The 19,494-nt window shown below is 45.0% G+C and overlaps 1 protein-coding gene across 7 annotated transcripts in view; it reads right to left on the reverse strand.

Moving 5' to 3' along the window:
• MYL9 (myosin light chain 9) overlaps positions 1–19,494 on the reverse strand; it is an 86,785-nt gene that overhangs the window by 21,095 nt on the left and 46,196 nt on the right. Inside the window, exon 1 of one of the 7 annotated variants that reach the window (XM_063960335.1) lies at positions 8,586–8,691. The exons of 5 other annotated variants lie outside the window; for them this stretch is intronic. The gene's annotated coding sequence lies outside the window, so the exon portion shown is untranslated. Of the gene's footprint in view, positions 1–71; positions 168–8,585; positions 8,692–19,494 lie in introns of those variants that run through there. One more of the 7 variants, XM_063960337.1, reaches the window with a different exon arrangement.

The raw sequence follows: 19,494 nt of genomic DNA on the forward strand, positions 1-19,494 counted from the left end.
GATAACTTAACAAGAAAGCTGTTCTGCTACCCATAAAAGAGAATAGTAATACAGTTCTTTGTGCAGCATACCAAAACGGTTTGTTTTCCTTGTGAGTGGTTCAAAGTCAGACTTCCTTTTTGAGGCTTGGTGGTGGACACATCAAAAGGTAGCTAAATAGCCCCTTGCTAATTACAACAACAGTAAAAAAAAAAAAAAAAAAAAAAAGTGTGAAGGAAAGTATTTTGGCTTTGGCCAGTTCAGGTTACAGCCCCACTCACTGGACTATGTAAATGGCTACAAATTACATTATATTACTTTATAGTTAGTCAAAGTATAGAAAGTATTTAAGATTCTGCAACCACAAGCACCAGGCTACAATGTATTTATTGTGAAAGTTTCTTATACAGCACAGCATATTCCAAATGTCAAACTTAATCGGGCATTACCTATGGTGTAATGGTTAGCATTACTGCCTCACAGCACTGAGGTCATGGGTTCGATTCCCACCATGGCCCGAACTGTGTGGAGTTTGTATATTCTCCCCATGGTTGCGTGTGTTTCCTCTAGGTAGGTTAATTGGCTACCATAAAATTAACCATAGCGTGAATGTGTCTGCATGTACATGTGATAAGGAATATAGGGGCAGGTGTATTAAGCCTGAAGAAGTGATAAAGAAGAATTTATATAGTGCACAGATATTCCGCAGCGCTTTAACAGAGAATATTTGGCCAGAGATGTATTAAGCTTGGAGAAGTGATAAGTGGAAGGTGATCACACCAGCCAATCATTGCAGGTTTGAAAAATGACAGTTAGGAGCTGATTGGCTGGTGCGTTATCACCTTCCACTTATCACTTCTTTATCATTCTCCAGGCTTAATACATCTACCCCATAGCTTGTAAGCTCCACTGGGGCAGGGACTGATGTGAATTGCCAAATATTCTCTGTAAAAGCGCTGCGGAATATGTGTGCACTATATAAATAACGGGTCTGGGACTCCAGGTCGACATGGAGTCGACAGGAACAAGGTCGACATGGAAAAAGGTCGACATTAATTTTTTTTAAAAAAATGGTGTCGTTTTCTTCGTAGCGTTACCGGGAACCCCAATTAGTGTACCGCTTCGCTCGCCATGCTTCGGGCATGGTGCCGGCGCTCCGCTCCGCTCAGATTACCGTTCCAATCGTAGTCCACGTGGATCATTAAGTATGAAAAGGTTCCAAAAAAGAAAAAATTGTGAAAAACTCATGTCGACCTTTTTCCATGTCGACCTTGTGTCCATGTCATGTCGACCTAAGGCGTGTCGACCAATTGGCGTCGACCTAAGGTGTGTCGACCTTTTTGTTGTCGACCTGGAGTCCGGATACCATAAATAACTGGTAGTAAATAAATATGATAGGGGCCTGTTAGTGTACGCATAAGATGACTTAAAGCCCATACACACTTGACGATGTCACTCTATGAGCGATGTTGTCTAGTGTTTCATCTCCCGGGCAGGGCGGTCGGCGGCCGCCCATACACACTGAGCGATATGACCGCTCATATCACTCAGTGACATCACGCAGCCGCCGGCCGTGCATGCAGCTCCTGGAAAACCGTCCAGATTGAGTTCAATGGGTTCAACCCAAGGCCCGTTTACTACACAGGGAGAGGCGGCACGGAGATGAGCTCATCTCCCAGCGCCGCCTCCACCCCCGCTGTCGGCTCCGACCCCTGCCGCTATGGCAACCGACCCGTCGGGAAGCCAGATCTTAAGGTCCAATGCCGGATCCCACCCGGGAAGGACCCGTTTCCAATTCCCGGGTGGGATCTGGCATTAGAGATGTGAAAGGGGTATTAGCAGTAGCGGATCTTGCCACGGACAAGCAGGACTTTTGCCCGGGGTGCCGCCTTCCGGAGGGCGCCGCACCATGGCAAGATCCGCTGCTGCTGTGCCCCCCGCTGCCCGGTCTGTCCCACTGCCCCCCGCTGTAGCGTCTAGTTTCCCTTCGTGGAGAGGATCTTTACTGTCCTTCGTAGGAGAGGACCTTCTGTCCTTACTGGAGAGGACCTTCGTAGCGTCTAGTTTCCCTTTGTGGAGAGGACCTTTGCTGTGCGGTGCGCGATGTCATCGCGCACCGCACATCATTTCAGCGGCGCTCATACTGTACAGGGGGCTAACGGACCACGCCCCCTGTATGAAGCCACACCCCCATTGCCTGCCCGGGGCGCTGCAAGCGCTCGAACCGGCCCTGGGTATTAGTAACAAAAGTAGGACAGCAATTGAAAATCTCTTTAAAGAAAATGTACTTAAGTTCTTTTGTTAGACAAAATGATATTTTTACAATTGGGGGTTTATTTTCTGCAACACTATTTGTAAGAGGTAGCTTGGTGAATACGAAGCAGTTAGGACATAGTATTTACAGTACTGTTTTGCATTGTCAGCAGTTTTTACTAAAAGGGGCAATATTAATTAATTGGAACTTAAAAATGTTTTTATAATAGGAGGAACCTTATTTTATGGTGATGTAGTTAGAATGTCGGCTGTCGGGACCCCGGCACTGAGGATACAGATGCCAAAATCCTGACAGCAGACAATGCCGCACCAGAATGGGAATAGATCCTGTGGCGAGTACAGTGAGCCACCGAGCCCGCAGTGTGGCGAGTGCCGTAAGCCTGCAAGGGGACTCTTAGTGTATGCCTCGCTGACGGCATTCTGGCGGGCAGGATGTCATGGTCGAGACATTGACAGCGGGCATCCCATCCGCCGATAAAACGCATGTAATCAATTTTATGATGTGGGCACCATTTATATAGCCACAAAAAAATGTAAATACTAACTAATATTGCCTCTTTATTATAATATTGTTCAATATTGTTCTGCAGCTTAATAAATTCACTCCTTGATGTCCATAGGCCGCCAGGTGGAGGAGGATTACAGGTGTCAGAATCCCTCCCCTATAGTTTTCTATGTGTGATATATAGTATGTATTATTTAGGATTATACATTTTCATTGACTATTTGGGATGAAATTGGAATTCCATTTCTCAATAAGCTATGCTTGCCCTTGATTTGCCCAATATAAATGCATCAGTTTAAGCACATCATTGCCTACTGCCTTTTTAGCTGTGGTTCCTACAATTTTGCTAAACAGGTAGTGGCTTTCTCAGCTGGATAAAAGTGTTAACCAACTGAATATATTTGCCAGTCTCTAATTGTGGCTTTTTATTGGTTTGCACAGTTAACCCTCCATAGCCTGAGCAGGCGTGTTTACAAGGGAGGTTCAATTCCAGGTGATGTGCACATAGTAGGCATGGGTATCCGGATTATATATAGTGTATAGGTTGACAGTGAATAGGTCAACGTGCATTCGGTCGACAGGTACAAAAGGTTTACAGAGGAAAGGTCGACAGGTACAAAAGATTGGTCGACACAGTTTTTTTTTTTTTAATACGTTTTCCCAACATTTACTTGATTTACTATACAAGGGGACGACTATTGTGATTAGTAACCTGTGGCTAGTGTAGCAAGCAACCCTGTTTGATGCGTGGCAATTATATACGTTTGTACTGATGGTGGTCACACATTACCAAACATACAAGATTAGAACCATCTGTCAACCTAAATAGTGTAGATCTTCTGTACCACACCCCAGGGCATGATTCGGAGATGGAAGTAAAGCAAAAATAAAAAACAAGTAATTGCACCTTGTCAAAACCATGTTACACTGCAGGTGATACAGATTTAAAATGTACAGAGAGATTTTAATTTGAGAGGGCAGTGTCAAAACTGAAATCTAAATTGCAGTGTAAAAACAAAGCTGCCCATCATTTGTGAGCTACATGCAAAAGCAACCAGTATTTAACCTGCACGCAAAAAATGAAATATACTTGCAACTCTTGTATTGCAACATGTTTTGTCCAGGTGCTCAGTTAATTGCTCTTTTTTTGCTTTACTCCCTCCTCAGAATCAGACCCAGTGCCCCTGGAACAGTTGAGGTAAGCACTATGCAATCGTCCATAGAGGTGCGAGGAAGACCAGCAAACATCAGATTCACAGAAAGACATGTTATTCCGACAGCACTTGCTCTTGCCGGATGGCAGGATGCTGAATCTGTGCTCCATGCAGGAAGTGGCTCTCTAGTTACACAAGTGATCACTTTCCTAAAATGTCCCTTATTTTGTCATAAACTCTGTTCAGTATACTGTATTTCTATATAGTCTGGCTTTGACTATTAAAAGTAATATACTTGGGAGTTTATGGGCTCTGTAGTTTGGGTGTGGATCATTGGGTCGACAGTCATTTCAGTCGATGGGGTCATATGGTGGACAGGGTCAATAGGTTGACATGTAAATGGTAGACACTGGAAAAGTTTGACAGGTATAAAACGTAAACAAGATTTTTCTTGTGTTATTTTTAACGTTCAACCACATGTAACCTCAATAATGTACCACTTCGCTCACCACATTTAATCAGCAAGTTTCTTTAATCAAAGCGAAGATCTTAGTGGTTGCTGTGTGCTATGGCGATACAGCCACTTTCCCTTATACCCGTTTTCCACCTAAGTCCCGTGTCTGAACCAGGATTTGCAACTGTGGGGCAGATGTATTACGCCTGGAGAAGTGATAAAGAAGTGATAAGTGGACGGTGATAATGCACCAGCCAATCATTACAGGTTTGAAAAATAACAGGAGCTGATAGGCAGATGTATTAAGCCTGGATAACCAGCCAAACAGTTCCAAACCGGGTCAGACCTGAGACAGACCCCAGGGCGGATACAGGTTATTCCTGGACCGGCGCTGTTCACACTGTACAAGGGTGCAGTGCCGGTACTCACAGATGACATCTCCTTGCGCCAGGAAAGAAGTTCTCCCCCAACGACCTGGGTTACCCGTTTACACTGCAGCTAACTCAGGTCCTTGCTGAATAAATTTCTGCTAGCTACCAGGGTTGGAAACCTGTCTCACTGGACCCGGGTGGACCCTTTTCCACTGAGCAATTTCCCAGGTTGATGCATGTTCACGTGCAATTACCTGGGATCTAGAGGTCAGTGGAAAAGGGGTTTTATTTGGCTTTGCAAGAAGTACGTCTGAACTTTACAGTTTCTCAAAATATGTACATATGGTAACTATAATGCATCATTTTATTTTTTAGAACTACAATACAGCTGCTGACTATCACTTAAGGTAGATGTGGGAGTCAGTGAAACAGCATGTAATAAGATACAGAAGAAAGGTGTTGAGACAATAAATGAAAACAAGAAAGTAGTTGGCAACATTTTGTCAGGGACCCAGCTGCTGAGCAGGTGCACGGAAGCTCATGCAGCTGTACTCTCAGAGGATACATGTGCACTGCGCTCCACATCATGACAGCTTTACACAACTGGGTTAAGGTAAAAAATGTGATCTAGATACTCCTGTTTGGGCTTCATGATTATATATTTATCAAAATAAGAAAATTGGCAGTGACCGTTGCATTTAATCCTATATTAAAAAGGCCCTACACTCTGGCAGACAATACTGACAGATATGAACGATCTCGTTCATTAACGAACAAGATACCGTTCATATCTGTCAGTGTGGAGGCACCAGCAATGAACGATGCGCGGCCCAGCGCTCGTTCATTGCTGCTGCCCCGTCACCTGTGCATGCAGGCCAATATGGACGAGATCGTCCATATTTGCCTGCAATGCTATGGAGCCGGGTGACGGGGGGAGTGAAGAAACTTCACTCCCCCCTCCCCCCCCGCCCCGCCGCCGGGGTCGCCCGTCGGCCGTACCCGCCGTCGGGCAGCTCAGCGGCGGATCTATCAGTGTGTAGGGCCCTGATGAGGAACAAGTACTGCCACTGTAGACCAATACCAAAAAAAGAAGGATAATTCCCTAGGGGAAAATTTCCTGGGGATTGATTCTGGAATTAGAATGGTTGGCAAATATACAATGACTGCATTACATGTACAGGACATGCATGATGCCTCCGAGTGGTTGGCACCAATGGCAAGTTGTTGCAGATCTAACAGAACTTCTTTTACTATACATTTTGTAATCATGGTTGGCAGTTGTTAATACACAGACCCCAGTAATCCATCTTTTCAATGGCAGATTGCTTATTTTGTCACCAATTATGATAAATCACCATTTGTATGCTCCTTTTGCAGATACAGGGAGATGTATCAAATCTTGAAGACCGATAAAGTGGAGAAGTTGCCCATAGCAACTAATAAGCTTCTTAAAGCAATTTTATAGACTCTGCTAGATAAATGATAGTAGAAACTTATCCACTTTATCTCAGTTAAAGGTTTGATACATATCACCCAAACCATTTAAGGGCATCCAAAGTGCCTCTCCGAATTCTGAATTTCTTACCACGTCGCACACCCTGCACAACACAGTAACTTACAGAGACTTGATGGTTTTTGCAGAATTTTACAATAATGCATTTTATTTTGTGTCTGGAAGCCTGGCGATATGTATGTAGCTCTGTTATACAATTATACAGACGTTCTTTTCATATAAAAAGAACAGGCCAATGATTGAATACACGTGTATGCAGTGCTGATGCAGGACAGTTAGCTGCTAAATGGCTTAGAACACTCCTGCAATGGCCGAGATCGGGTCGACGAATCTTATGTACGGTTTCATTTTTAAAGGTTCGACCAGCCGGTCCCATTAAAGCCCATATACACTGTGCTATGTCTGCACAGTGTGTACAGTGCTCACAGGCAGCTGACAGGGGGCCACACTGCAGGGCTGATCGTACTCCCATCAGCCGCTGATTGTATACATGTGTACCCAGCTTAAATTTGGAACATAGCAAAGGAACACTTGTTTACAATAATCGTGTGTCTCACTTTGGTTATGGAAAATGATAGAATGTATATTAGCCCAGTTGGGAAGAACTCCCAGATTTTTGCCTTTTTCAGACATATGGAAATCCTTGGAGCCAGATGTGAGTATAAACAATGTATAACCCATGGTAACCAGTTTAGCTCAGTGTACGTTGCCATAAGTTACAGCCCATTTGTGCACACTGGGGTTCTAGATTATACTTGTATAGAGCAGAAGGTAGTGCTAAAATGGCAATAAAGTGAGATTGACACGTTATTATTTTTGTCATTTTCAAAGTAAAGCCCAGTACTCACGGGCCGATCAAGGAGAGATGCGTGCTGAGCGAACCGCTCAGCACACATCTCTCCTGCCGCTCAGCACAGCGCGATCTGTGCTGAGCGTGCGGGGGGAGACGGGGGGGCCGCTCACTTCACCCAGCGGGTGAAGTGAGCGACCCGCTAGATTGGCCTGCATGCAGGCCAATCTAGCAGCGGCGATAGCGATGTGCGGGGCCGCGCATCGCTATCGCCGAAGGGGCTACACACGGAGCGATCCTGCCGATATTCTAAGCAATCTAGTCAGATTGCTTAGAATATCGCTCCGTGAGTACCCCCCTTTATCCTCGAACACAGGTTAAGTGTGTAATCGCCTGAAGGAAACAGCTGCTAGCAAGCAGAAGTAGCAACAAGACCTTGTCTAACAGGTCAGTGACTCTCACAGTAAGTTGGGGTGTGTAAAGTAACTTTGTTCTATTTATATAGCAAAGCAACTACTACAAACCTGCAACAGGGGTATTTCATGTATAACACAATGTGCTATGTTCAGGTATGACATGGGATCCATTACTCAGAAGGCTTGTGGCTCATGGTTTTCTAAAGAAGAGTTTTTTTAATTTATATTTTTATTTGAAGAATCATGCCTAAACTATGGGAAATTATATAAAAAAAAAATCCCCATCTTTCCCCACACTACCCTAGATGGTATGCAGTTAAAATTCTGCCTGTCAAGATCCTGGCGTACAGGAGACCAACGTCGGAATCCCGACAACCGGTGAAATACCACCGGACGGAATCCTGACCTCCGCCGGGTATTCCCACTCTGTTAGTGGGTCCATGTCACCAACCGAGTGGTATTAGAAGCTGTGGCGAAAAAAGCAAGCCACCTGGCCTGAAGAGTGGCAAGCGCAGCAAGCCCGCGAGGGGACTCCATGCCAGGATTCTGACAGACAGGATTCCGCTGTCAGTATACTGACTGCAATCATTGTGTCTGTCGGTAAAAGATACTTATTCCTCCTAGATATCCCACTCATCAGTACATCATTAATTAGTACCCCTTATCACTCATGTCAGATGTGCAACAGCATTACCTAACAGCAGCAATGATTCACTCTGCTGTCTTTCTAGACTTTGGCACTTTTGTATATTGGATCTAAAACCTACATATGAAACTGTGAGTAATAGCCCAACGCCTGACGTCTTATTTGTATGATAAATAGGCATGTGTTCTTACTGTTGTATTTATTAACAGTTACTTATGTAGTGCCAGCATATTCCGCTGCGCTTTACAATTGTACGGAGAAAGACTAAGACATACAATATAAATATATCAGGAGCTTAAAGGGATATCTGTTAAGAAGACAAAGATAAAAGTAGGTTGTTATAGTAATTGACAGAAAAGTTAGGAGAAAGACTAGACGGGTGGGGAAAGTGTTTAGTCACTTTGTATCGTGAAAGTTATTGAGACAGCGGTGCAGGGCAGAGGATAGGAAAGCATTAATATGGGAAATTCATGCATCCCTTACCTGCTTAGGAGTAAGACAGCAACTCAGAGCTCTCCTCTGTGGATCAGGACACAGGGAAGGTTTGCATTAACCTTCCCAGGGTCCTAAAACCAAACGAGCAGAGCAGCCAATAGGGGAAGGCACTCTCTCCTCTCCAGCCTGTCCTCCCGCCTGGGATTTGGCCATACAAGGAAAAGGAATTTGAGGAGGATGCAAGATCTGTGGGACACAGAGATCAAAACCCAAACACAGGATATTCTCCCTTATATAGTTGTCAGCCCCACTTTCTGACAGGGTGCAGAGAATCCTCTATACAAGGCTGTATACATAGGGAAATACTTACAATCCTCCTTATAAGGGGTGTGTAGGTAGAGGTGTGTGTGTGTGTGTGTGTGTGTGTGTGTGTGTGTGTGTGTGTGTGTGTGTGTGTGTGTGTGTGTGTGTGTGTGTGTGAAGTACAAAATGGTTCACAGAAGTACAGTACAGGCCAATATACAATAGAGCATATTTTGCATTGCATTATACAATACATATGTATGGTGATGCAAAAAGCACAAGGATTAGATCTCTTCAGATATGAGTGTGTATAGAGCAGTGAAGATCTTGCTTGTGTATACTTCATAAAAAGCAGGGTAAGTTCTTTTAGGAGAGGACCATATTACAGTTTGTAAACCTCCGGTCTCCCTCTTTTGCAGAGCATTCCATTTACTATGTGTGTTAATAATTTCCTAATGTCTTTAGAGATTTTCAAAAGTCCCATGATAAATACAACATAATATATATATACACGGGTATCATCTCATGTGGACCTTGGTCTTTCAGTAGGGCCACACCTCATATTTGTTCTGAAACTACAAGTAATGAGAGGTGTACTGCAGCTGTATCCATTACAACTATAAAAGGGGCCTATTTATCAAAAGGGAGAAGATCTGAAATTCTAGATATCTTTGGTAAGGGGGGTACACATGGAGAGATCCGGGCTTAAATTCTAAGCAATCTGACTAGATTGCTTAGAAATTAAGCACGGATCTCTCTGTGTGTATGCCCATAGCGGTAGCAATGCACAACCCCGCGCGTCGCTATAGCGGACTCTAGATTTGAGCGAGGGGAGAGAGATGTGTGCTGAGCGAGGGGGAGAGATGTGTGCTGAGCGAGGGGGAGAGATGTGTGCTGAGCGGGGGGGAGAGATGTGCGCTGAGCGGGGGGAGAGATGTGTGGTGAGCGGGGGGGAGAGGTGTGTGCTGAGCGGGGGGGAGAGGTGTGTGCTGAGCGGGGGGGAAGAGATGTGCGCTGAGCGAGGGGGAGAGATGTGCGCTGAGCGGGGGGGGAGAGATGTGTGCTGAGCGAGGGGGAGAGATGTGTGCTGAGCGAGGGGAGAGATGTGTGCTGAGCGAGGGGAGAGATGTGTGCTGAGCGAGGGGGAGAGATGTGTGCTGAGCGAGGGGGAGAGATGTGTGCTGAGCGAGGGGGAGAGATGTGTGCTGAGCGAGGGGGAGAGATGTGTGCTGAGCGAGGGGAGAGATGTGTGCTGAGCGAGGGGAGAGATGTGTGCTGAGCGAGGGGAGAGATGTGTGCTGAGCGAGGGGGAGAGATGTGTGCTGAGCGAGGGGGAGAGATGTGTGCTGAGCGAGGGGGAGAGATGTGTGCTGAGCGAGGGGGAGAGATGTGTGCTGAGCGAGGGGGAGAGATGTGTGCTGAGCGAGGGGGAGAGATGTGTGCTGAGCGAGGGGGAGAGATGTGTGCTGAGCGAGGGGGAGAGATGTGTGCTGAGCGAGGGGGAGAGATGTGTGCTGAGCGAGGGGGAGAGATGTGTGCTGAGCGGGGGGAGAGATGTGTGCTGAGCGGTCTGTGCTAGATCGCTCAGCACACATCTCCTTGTGTGTACAGGGCTTTATTCTCCCCATTGCTCAAGCCCTGCTGCTGGCAGTGGCCATCGCAGGGGCTCTGAGCAACGAGCAACTAGTTAATACATATTTACGAAGCACAGTAGAAGCTTCCAACTGGAATTGCTATGGAGGCAGTATCTCTCCCCTGCCTAGGCATTTTTCTTTAATCACTGTGAAAAATATTTTCTATTGCCACGCTGAGCTGATACCTAAAGAGAAGTACACACCTAAACAATGGTGCAGCCCAGCAATATAATGTATCACATCGCCATACACAATACATTGTACAACAACACAATATACCATAACATGCCTCATGTAACAGTACTGCCGGCATCGGCGATTATATGGCGAGTTTGACCAATGTTTTAAAGGGGCAATCATTTAAATGGCAATATTGTAGCTTTTAGTCCATCCATAACAAGTGGAGGGCACAAAATGTTGGGAGACATTCCACATAGGTGTAAATCTACTAAGATGGGAGTTCTATTTAAGATGGTATGTTGCCCATATCAACCAGATTCTACTTCTCATCCATCTAGCACCTTCTAGAAGATAATGGGGCCAATTCAGTAAGGATAGCAAATTCTGCTAATCAGCAGCATTTGCTATCCTTTTGCACACATGCTGGGGGCCACCCAGTTGCCGCCACCCTCCTGCCCTGCAACCGACTCTGTCTGATTGACAGGCAGAGGCGACCGCATTTTCTGCGGCCCCCGCAGAAAATGCGGACGCATGCGGAGTAGGGCCCGCTGCGCATGCGGCACCCCTGCAAAAATTCTGTCCGGAATGTGATTTGAGATCAGACCTGAATTAGCCCCATTATCTGGAGTCTAACTGGTTGCAACATCCCACCTTAAATAGAACTCCCATCTTAGGAAATTTACCCCAGCTGTGTCCAGCACAATGAGACCCAGACCTATGTATTAGAACTTAGGGGGCTAACCAATAAAACGGCACTAATTAGACGTCAGTGTATTCAATTGCAGGCGTTTTCGCCCATTTTTGAGTCACTTTTCACCCATGCCTTTTCGTTTTTTATTGTGGACGAATCGGCACGGGGGAAAATTGACCCAAAAACGGGCGAAAGTGTGTAGGTGAATTTGTGGGTATTCACCAAAACACATGGATCGGTGGCAAATTCGCCAATCCACGTGGTTTTCGCCCGTGCTGTTTTTTTTTTTGACCAGTCCAAAAAATGGCACGGGCATTGAATAGGTCGAATGTAAATTTGACCTATAAACAGCCGAAAACTGCAGTTTTTCACCTGAAAGAACTGGCACTAAATGAATACGCCCCTTAGTGACTAGGAGATCTAAAGGGACCTACACACCATCATTATCTAACCAATCTGGCTGGCTGGAATGAAAATCCGGTAACGTATGAGAGCAAATTACAAATTGGTTATATCAAACGTACCCAATTTTTCTTATTGCCCATTTTTGTCTGTTCGCCAGTGTTAGGGAGCAAATGGTCAACTGTTATTTGCCCCCATACATTACCAGATTTTCATTCCAGCCAGCTAGATTGGATAGCCTTTAATGTCAGGAATTAATTCTGATGACCTATACAGCACTGCACAGTATGTTGGCACTTTATATTATTCTTTTTAACAAAAGTAAAATTAATTGATAGAGTGCGGGTCAGTCATTGGCAGTGTGCATGGAGTGCAGCGGCTGGGGAAGCTGGGAGACTATCGTGTGGGGAAAAGGGACACGCTCCATTCATCAGCAAGATTTTTTTTTTTTATCACCATGGCGACTGTGCTTTTCCCAACCCTAAACTAAATAAACTAAACCCCACATTATGAACATCAACACAACCTTCATGCAGGTGCAGCCACATGATTTACTGTTCAGAATGGTCGCTGGTTCTTAGATATATTATAATTCAGACTATGTGGAAAAACTGAACTCCTACTTTTACGATTAAATTGGATAAATAGTCTGCAAACTGCAAATACACATTAAAGATCATCTTGTACTTTTACAGAGCAGCTTGTCACTGGTATTATAATGTTACCGTGTTGTTTGTCCAGCAAAAATAAATAAAATCAGTGTGTACATATAATGTTTTTCAAAAGACCAGAGAAAATGCTATCAAATTGGTACAGAAAATGTCTAATAATGTCCCAAACTGCAACAGAGGAAGGGGATAAAAAACACAGGGCAGTTTATAATTGATGATTCCAGCATGTAAATGGTCTACACATGGCAGACCTTCAGAGGAGAAAAAAACAAAACACTTAACACACCTATACTGTAAAAAAAAAAATGTCACCTTGAGGAGGAAGAAACAAAATCTAATATATCCAGCGGAGCACAAATCCGTTCCAATGTATAATATTCTGAACTTCTGCATTGCTAAAGTATGAATCATCTATACTACAGTATATAAAAAGAACCAATAACTCAAAAGAAAATAAAAAACTACTGCACAGCAACATAACACTACAGCAGTTTAACAGTTGAAAATACTGAGGGGGAAAAAAACAAACTTTTTGCTGATATAACTTTGCAGTGTAAAATCTGGGAAACTGAACTATTGAAATGAGAAAGGGAATTAGAGAACTGTAGGAAAGAGAAAATAACTAAATATATATGTAATAATATAACAACATATTGCAGGATAAGAAATGAGTTTCAATATAAAAATAATATGGCAACTGTTATGCAGAAGCTCCGCAAATCAGAAAGATGAAAGCCTTCTATTGCTGCTGTTTGGTACAGATGTAATACACACAGATGATCATCACGGAGAAATTGTTAGAAGCATTGCTGAATAATTTAGTGGCCTATCTATTAATAATCGCTACACTGCTGCGATTATTAACGGGTTGGGTACGGGAGACCGGTAAAGATGCCGGTGGTCAGAATACTGACCCTGGCATCGCGGCTGGTCTTAATCACGACAGGGGTGCCGCACAAAAGGAACCTCTAATTCTAACCCTCTTTCCCCGCAGCCTAACCTTAACCTTCCCCTCCCACAGCCTAAACCTAAACTCCCCCGCCCCCCCTCCTTGCAGCCTAAACCTCAATGGTACTTACATTTGGGATCCCGTTAGTCAGGATTCCGGCGCCAGCATCCTGACCGCTAGGATCCTGAACGCCGGCATGCTGACTACATCCCCTATTAACAAACTGTATTGCAACGGAAATTTTCAAATTGAATGAAAATACCCTTGCTATGTACTAAACTTAATCCACATTGAGACCAGTAGCGATAACCACTGTTCCTGAAAATTACTTCCCTGGATTTTAGGAGGAGCCTGGAAGAATCAGACACCTATTCATGCACACAGTGTCAATTCACTCTGCGGGAGAGGGACCAGAAGATCTCTCTCCTGCAAGTAAGCCTTCATAGGCTTAAAGTGTGTAAACTATAGGGGCCATCATGGTGACACAGACCATCGATGGTAGCCATAAATGGTTTTACCATCGTGTTTTTGCACATCTGTGGCTGCTGGCAACGTCATTTCTGAGGAAGAGCCAGGGGTGTGGCTGGGCTGTGACTGACAGCTCAGCCTGTCACGGAGGCAGGTTATCCCATTCCCAGCAGTGTGTAAGAGCTTGGGACTAAGCAGGGCTGCTGGCTGACAGCACAGCAGTCCTGAGCTACAAAAACAGCACTGTAAATGGCAAAAGAAAAAAATATCACATCGGGACCATGGCTACCATCGATGGTATAGTCTGCATTAGGCTATAGGTACATAGCAACAATTCTTACAATTATGCAGAATTTGCTGATTCTACACGATTTTATGAAGAAAAAGAACCTTAATATGTCCCTTACTGAGAGAGGAAAGTGGCCTTGAGAAATACATTTTTATGTTTCATTTAGAAATCACACATTGTGCTCCAAAATCACAGCAGAAGCTTGCTATGAACTACAGTAAGTATATATAAAGACACAGGTTCTATGGGATGTTTTATCCACAATGTGCGAGACATAAGGTTTCCAAATAGATCATGTTATGGGGGATAGTCTGGTATTTATTCTAACATTTGGAGTCTCATGCCTAAAATATGCCAAATTACATTTATGAAGTACCCCTAGTCATTTTCTTAGAGAATACCTTGTCTCTGCACAGCTATCAAAGGCAGAAACATTATTAAATGATTGCAGGTTATTTATTTACACAGTGTTTCCAGATAATAAAGTATTGAAGAGCAGAGGTGTCATCTTTCACGTAATGAAAGCAGTTGGGAAAAAAGTACAATAGGTGGTGCAAGCCCTGGTATCCAGTCACATGCTTTCCACCTGTGTAATGACACACCGAAACAGAATTCTTTTATAGTCCTTATATACCAATAAACTGTTTTACTACATACACAAGCCTAATATGCCTTACATTTTACCTAGGGATAACCAGGAAGCCATTCTCCTCACTCAAAGTTGTGTCAAAGTCATACCTGCAGCAGTTAGTGTAAGGCTGGGTACACACTTGACGATATGCAGCCGATATATCCAGGGGTGTATCTAGGGGACTGGGCGCCCCTGGCAAAGTAAGGGACTGGCGCCCCCCTTATTTGAAATAGGGAAGGTACATGTGCAAAAAGGGACATGATCTTGTGGGAAAGGGGCATGGCCATACAATAGTTCCCCAATTCAAATTACGCTACACAGTAGTAACCCTTATACACATCATGCCCACACAGTAGCAGTTCCCTTTACACATTATGCCCACACAGTAATTCTTATAACACTGAGGAGACAGCAGTGCCTGGCCTGGCTGAGGATGCAATGCCACCCAAGGCCAAGTAGTATAATCAAATAGTAGTGCAAAGAAGTGCAGCACAGCGAACTACCCAGTGGTGCAAGTAGAAAAAAAATCTTAGTGGTACTTTGTGCACATGCCGAAAACCAAAAAATGGGTGTGCCACATGGGGCGTGGCCAATGAAAATGGGGGTGTGATACACATATGACCCCAATAGTGCAGTGCCAGATACACATATGCCCCCAATAGTGCCAGATACACATATGTCCCCACAGTGCCAGATACACACATGCCTCACAGTGCCAGATACACATATTGCCCCCACAGTGCGATACACATATGCCCCCACAGTGCCAGATATACCCCCACATTGCCAGTTACACATGCCCCCACAGTGCTAGATATGCCCCCACAGTGACAGATACACATATTCCCCATGTTGCCAGATATGTCCCCATGTTGCCAGATATGCCCCCACATTGCCAGATACACGTGCCCCCACAGTGCCAGATATGCCCTCATAGTGCCAGATATGCCCCCACAGTGCTAGATATGCCCCCAGCAGTGCAACTCACCATTGTTGTTGATGCTTCTGCTGCTGCCTGGGGCCGGCACTGTCTGCTGCTACTGTTGGGGAGAGGAGAGTGCAGCACGCGCCTCTCCTGCCCTCAGTCCAGTCCCCTTTTGCTCCGGCGGCGTCCTGTAGCTCAGATTTTGGTGCTAGTCCATAAGCCAATCAGAGCTCATGGTCCGGCAGCGGCGGCTCCTGATTGGCTGCCGGCCTGCGATCTCTGACTGCCTCGCAAACCGGCGTTTGAGTATATGCCGCCACAGCCGCTGGACTCAAAGAGGGGAGAAACCACCAGTCTACAGACTGAAGGGGGCTGGAGACTGGTGCACTCTCCTCTCTCCACGCTGTCTGCAAGGTGGCGGCCCGGCGGTACTGCGTACCGGCTGGGAATTTCTTACCAGTACGCAGTACCACCATACTTGCAGCACGGCACTACCTAACTCTCCTATTCAAATGTACATAGCTGTAGTCCCCCCTCAGAACATAGCCCTCAACAGAACACAGCTCATAGCTATTTCCCCCTCTCAGCACAGTCATAGTCCCCATCCCCCTCCCAGCACATAGCCATAGTCCCCTCCCAGTAAATAGCCATAGCCTCCCCACCTCTCCAAGCAATAGCCGTAGTCCCCCCAGCACATAACCGTAGTCTCCACCTCTCCCAACACAGTCATACAGTAGTCCCCACCCCCCTCCAATCACATAACAATAGTTCCTGCCAGCATAGATAGCCATAGTCCCCCCCCTGCACATAGCCCCTCACCTCCCCAAGCAAATAGCCATAGTCCCCATCCCCCTCCCAGCACATAGCTGTAGTCCGCCATTAGCACATACTGTAGCAGTAGTCTCCCCCACTCCCAGCATATACCTAGCCTCCCCACACAGCACATAGCCCTACCCCATAACATCCCACCAGATAGCCATAGTGTCTGGTAATACCTGCTGTGCCGAGCTGCCTGGGATGGAGGGTGGAGGATCACTCTGCAGGCAGGAGCTGGCGCCGGTGTCCGGCACCGCACCAAACTACGTGAAGAAACTGAAAGTAAACTACAGCTCCCAGCAGCCCTTACCGCCGGGAGCTCCCGACAGCAAGGACTGCTGGGAGTTGTAGTTTATTTTCAGTTTCTTCCCTGTAGTGCATTGCGGTGCCGGACACCGGCGCCAGCTCCTGCCTGCTGAGCAATCCTCTGCCCTCCATTCCAGGCAGCTTGGCACAGCAGGTATTGCCAGACACTACGGCTTAAGAGATTCCCCCCCATTGGCCGACAGTGGCACCGTTGGACGGCGCCCCCTGCTCGGCTGGCGCCCCTGGCAAGTGCCATCCTGGCCAATGGGTAGATACACCCCTGGATATATCGTCCGAACCAGCGGATCGGACAATATATCGTTTACAACGTCCAGTGTGTGTGCAGCATATCGTTAATGATACATGTTGTTAACAATGTCCTATATCTTTAATTCAAGCCTTGAAATCTAAAGATATTGGACAAGACTGCATGCACCTGGATGTCGGTGGATGCCGTCACCGACGATATTGGTGACAATATCAGTGTGTATGCCTGATATCGTTTGACTTGATGATGTTGCATCTTCAGGGTGTACCCAGCCTAAATATAGCTACAGTCCTAAAAATCTCAATTATAATCTGTCACTGCATAAAACCAATAAACAGTGCGCAGGTGTAAACTACACCCAACATGTCGTACCTAGGGCTTACTCGAATATCCGGAGGCCCTGGCGTCAGTCATTTCTGCGGTACTTCTTTTTTTGTGCAGTTACGTGCTCAAGGTATTTTTCATGGAAAATACCCTGAGAAGTGCGTTAAGAGGATTCGCCGGAACAGAGCTGTCTCACAAGCTCTGTCCCTGCATACGATAATTGATACATCCTTGCGATGTATTCAATTATAGCATTGCCGATTTGGGAGCATTTATCACATCCCATCGGAGATGCAGAGTGGAGGGCACACAGACCCTAGTACAGTTGGTGCCCCTGTTTGGGCTCTTCCACATAAACCAATATGTCATCCTAAAAATTGGAAATTTAATAAAGGGGATACGATATGGCTCCACTAGTTTGGAATGTCCCACATAAGCATAACTCACAATGATCGAAGTACTGTTCAAGTCCAAATACAGAACATAAAATGAGCCTCCGGGTGCTTGTGAACATCACCGATTTTTATTTGGAAAGTATAAAAATATTGCTAATATAAGTTGTACAATATTTGTCAGCTAATCACAGTACTGTTGCCTTGATTTGGCACAAAGGCACTTTAATTAATAATTTAGTCATCTGTTGTTTGCATATTTCTAACAGAGTTGCCACATATACAGCATTTCAGTACAAACAGAGCCAGGAGATAAAAAAAGGATTATTCAGGGCAGGATTTCAGTCAGTCAATCAGCTATGTCTTTTGTGTTAAAGCAGATCATCTTAATAATTATTTTTGCTCAGTAGTTACTACTGAAAGAGAGGGGAAGGGGCCACAGTTAAGTTGCAGGGATATTCAGGAAAATGAAACAAGTACATTTACAAAGGAGAAGGTCCTACAGAACTCTCAAAGCTGAAAGTGGACAAATCTATGGGGCCAGATGGGATACATCCAAGGATACTAAAATAACTTAAAGAGGTGCTGGTAGCACCATTGACAGAATTATTCAACCAGTCATTAGCTACAGAAGTAATTCCAGAGGACTGGAAAAGAGCGAACGTAGTCCCACTGCACAAAAGTGGAAGCAAGTAAGAGGCCAACAACTACAGACCAGTGAGTCTTACATTAGTAGTAAGGAAATTGATGGAAACACTCTTAAAAGAAAGAGTTGTACATTGTCTCAAATCCAGCAATTTACATGATCCCAAACAGCATGGATTCACTGGGGGGAGATCATGTCAAACAAATCTTATTGACTTTTTTTGACTGTGTGACTAAAGTGATGGATAAAGGTGGAGCCATGGATATAGTTTATCTAGACTTTAGTAAGGCTTTTGACACTGTTCCACATCACAGACTGCTAAATAAACTTGAAATCTTGGGATTGGATACTAGGATTATTGATTGGATAAGTTCTTGGTTGCAGGATAGAAAACACAGAGTTGTGGTAAATGGTGTGCATTCACAGGAGGGACATGTTACTAGTGGAGTACCCCAGGGATCTGTACTTGGACGAGTGCTTTTTAATATCTTTATTGGTGACATTGCAAATGGCATTAAAGGGAAAGTATGCTTTTTTTTGTAGATGACATGCAACTGGGTAGACACATCAGGAGGGGTAAAACAAATGACTGAGGATCTAGGTAGACTAGAGGAATGGCCAAGAGTGTGGCAATTACAGTTTAATGCCAAAAAATGGCACTTGGGTCTCAAAAACCCAAAAGCTAAATATAGTATTAATAGCACTATACTGGAAACTACGGAGAAGGAAAGGGATCTAGGAGTCACTATTTTAGGTGACTTATAGGCGGGTAAGCAATGTAGCAAAGCAATGAAGGCTAGTCGGATGCTTGGCTGCAATGGGAGAGGAGTCAGCAGCAGAAATAAAGAAGTAATAATGCCACTGTATAGGTCATTGGTACGGCCTCATCTAGAATACGGCGTTCAATTCTGGAGGCCATATCTTCAAAAGGATATTAATACGTTAGAGACTGTACAAAGAAGGGCAACTAAAATGGTGCATGGCCTACATCACAAAATATACCCAGAAAGACTAAGAAATCTCAATATGTATAGTTTAGAGCAGAGAAGGGAAAGGGGGAAC

The sequence above is a fragment of the Pseudophryne corroboree genome, chromosome 3, assembly GCF_028390025.1.
Source record: "Pseudophryne corroboree isolate aPseCor3 chromosome 3, aPseCor3.hap2, whole genome shotgun sequence".
NCBI classification, from domain to species: Eukaryota; Metazoa; Chordata; class Amphibia; order Anura; family Myobatrachidae; genus Pseudophryne; species Pseudophryne corroboree.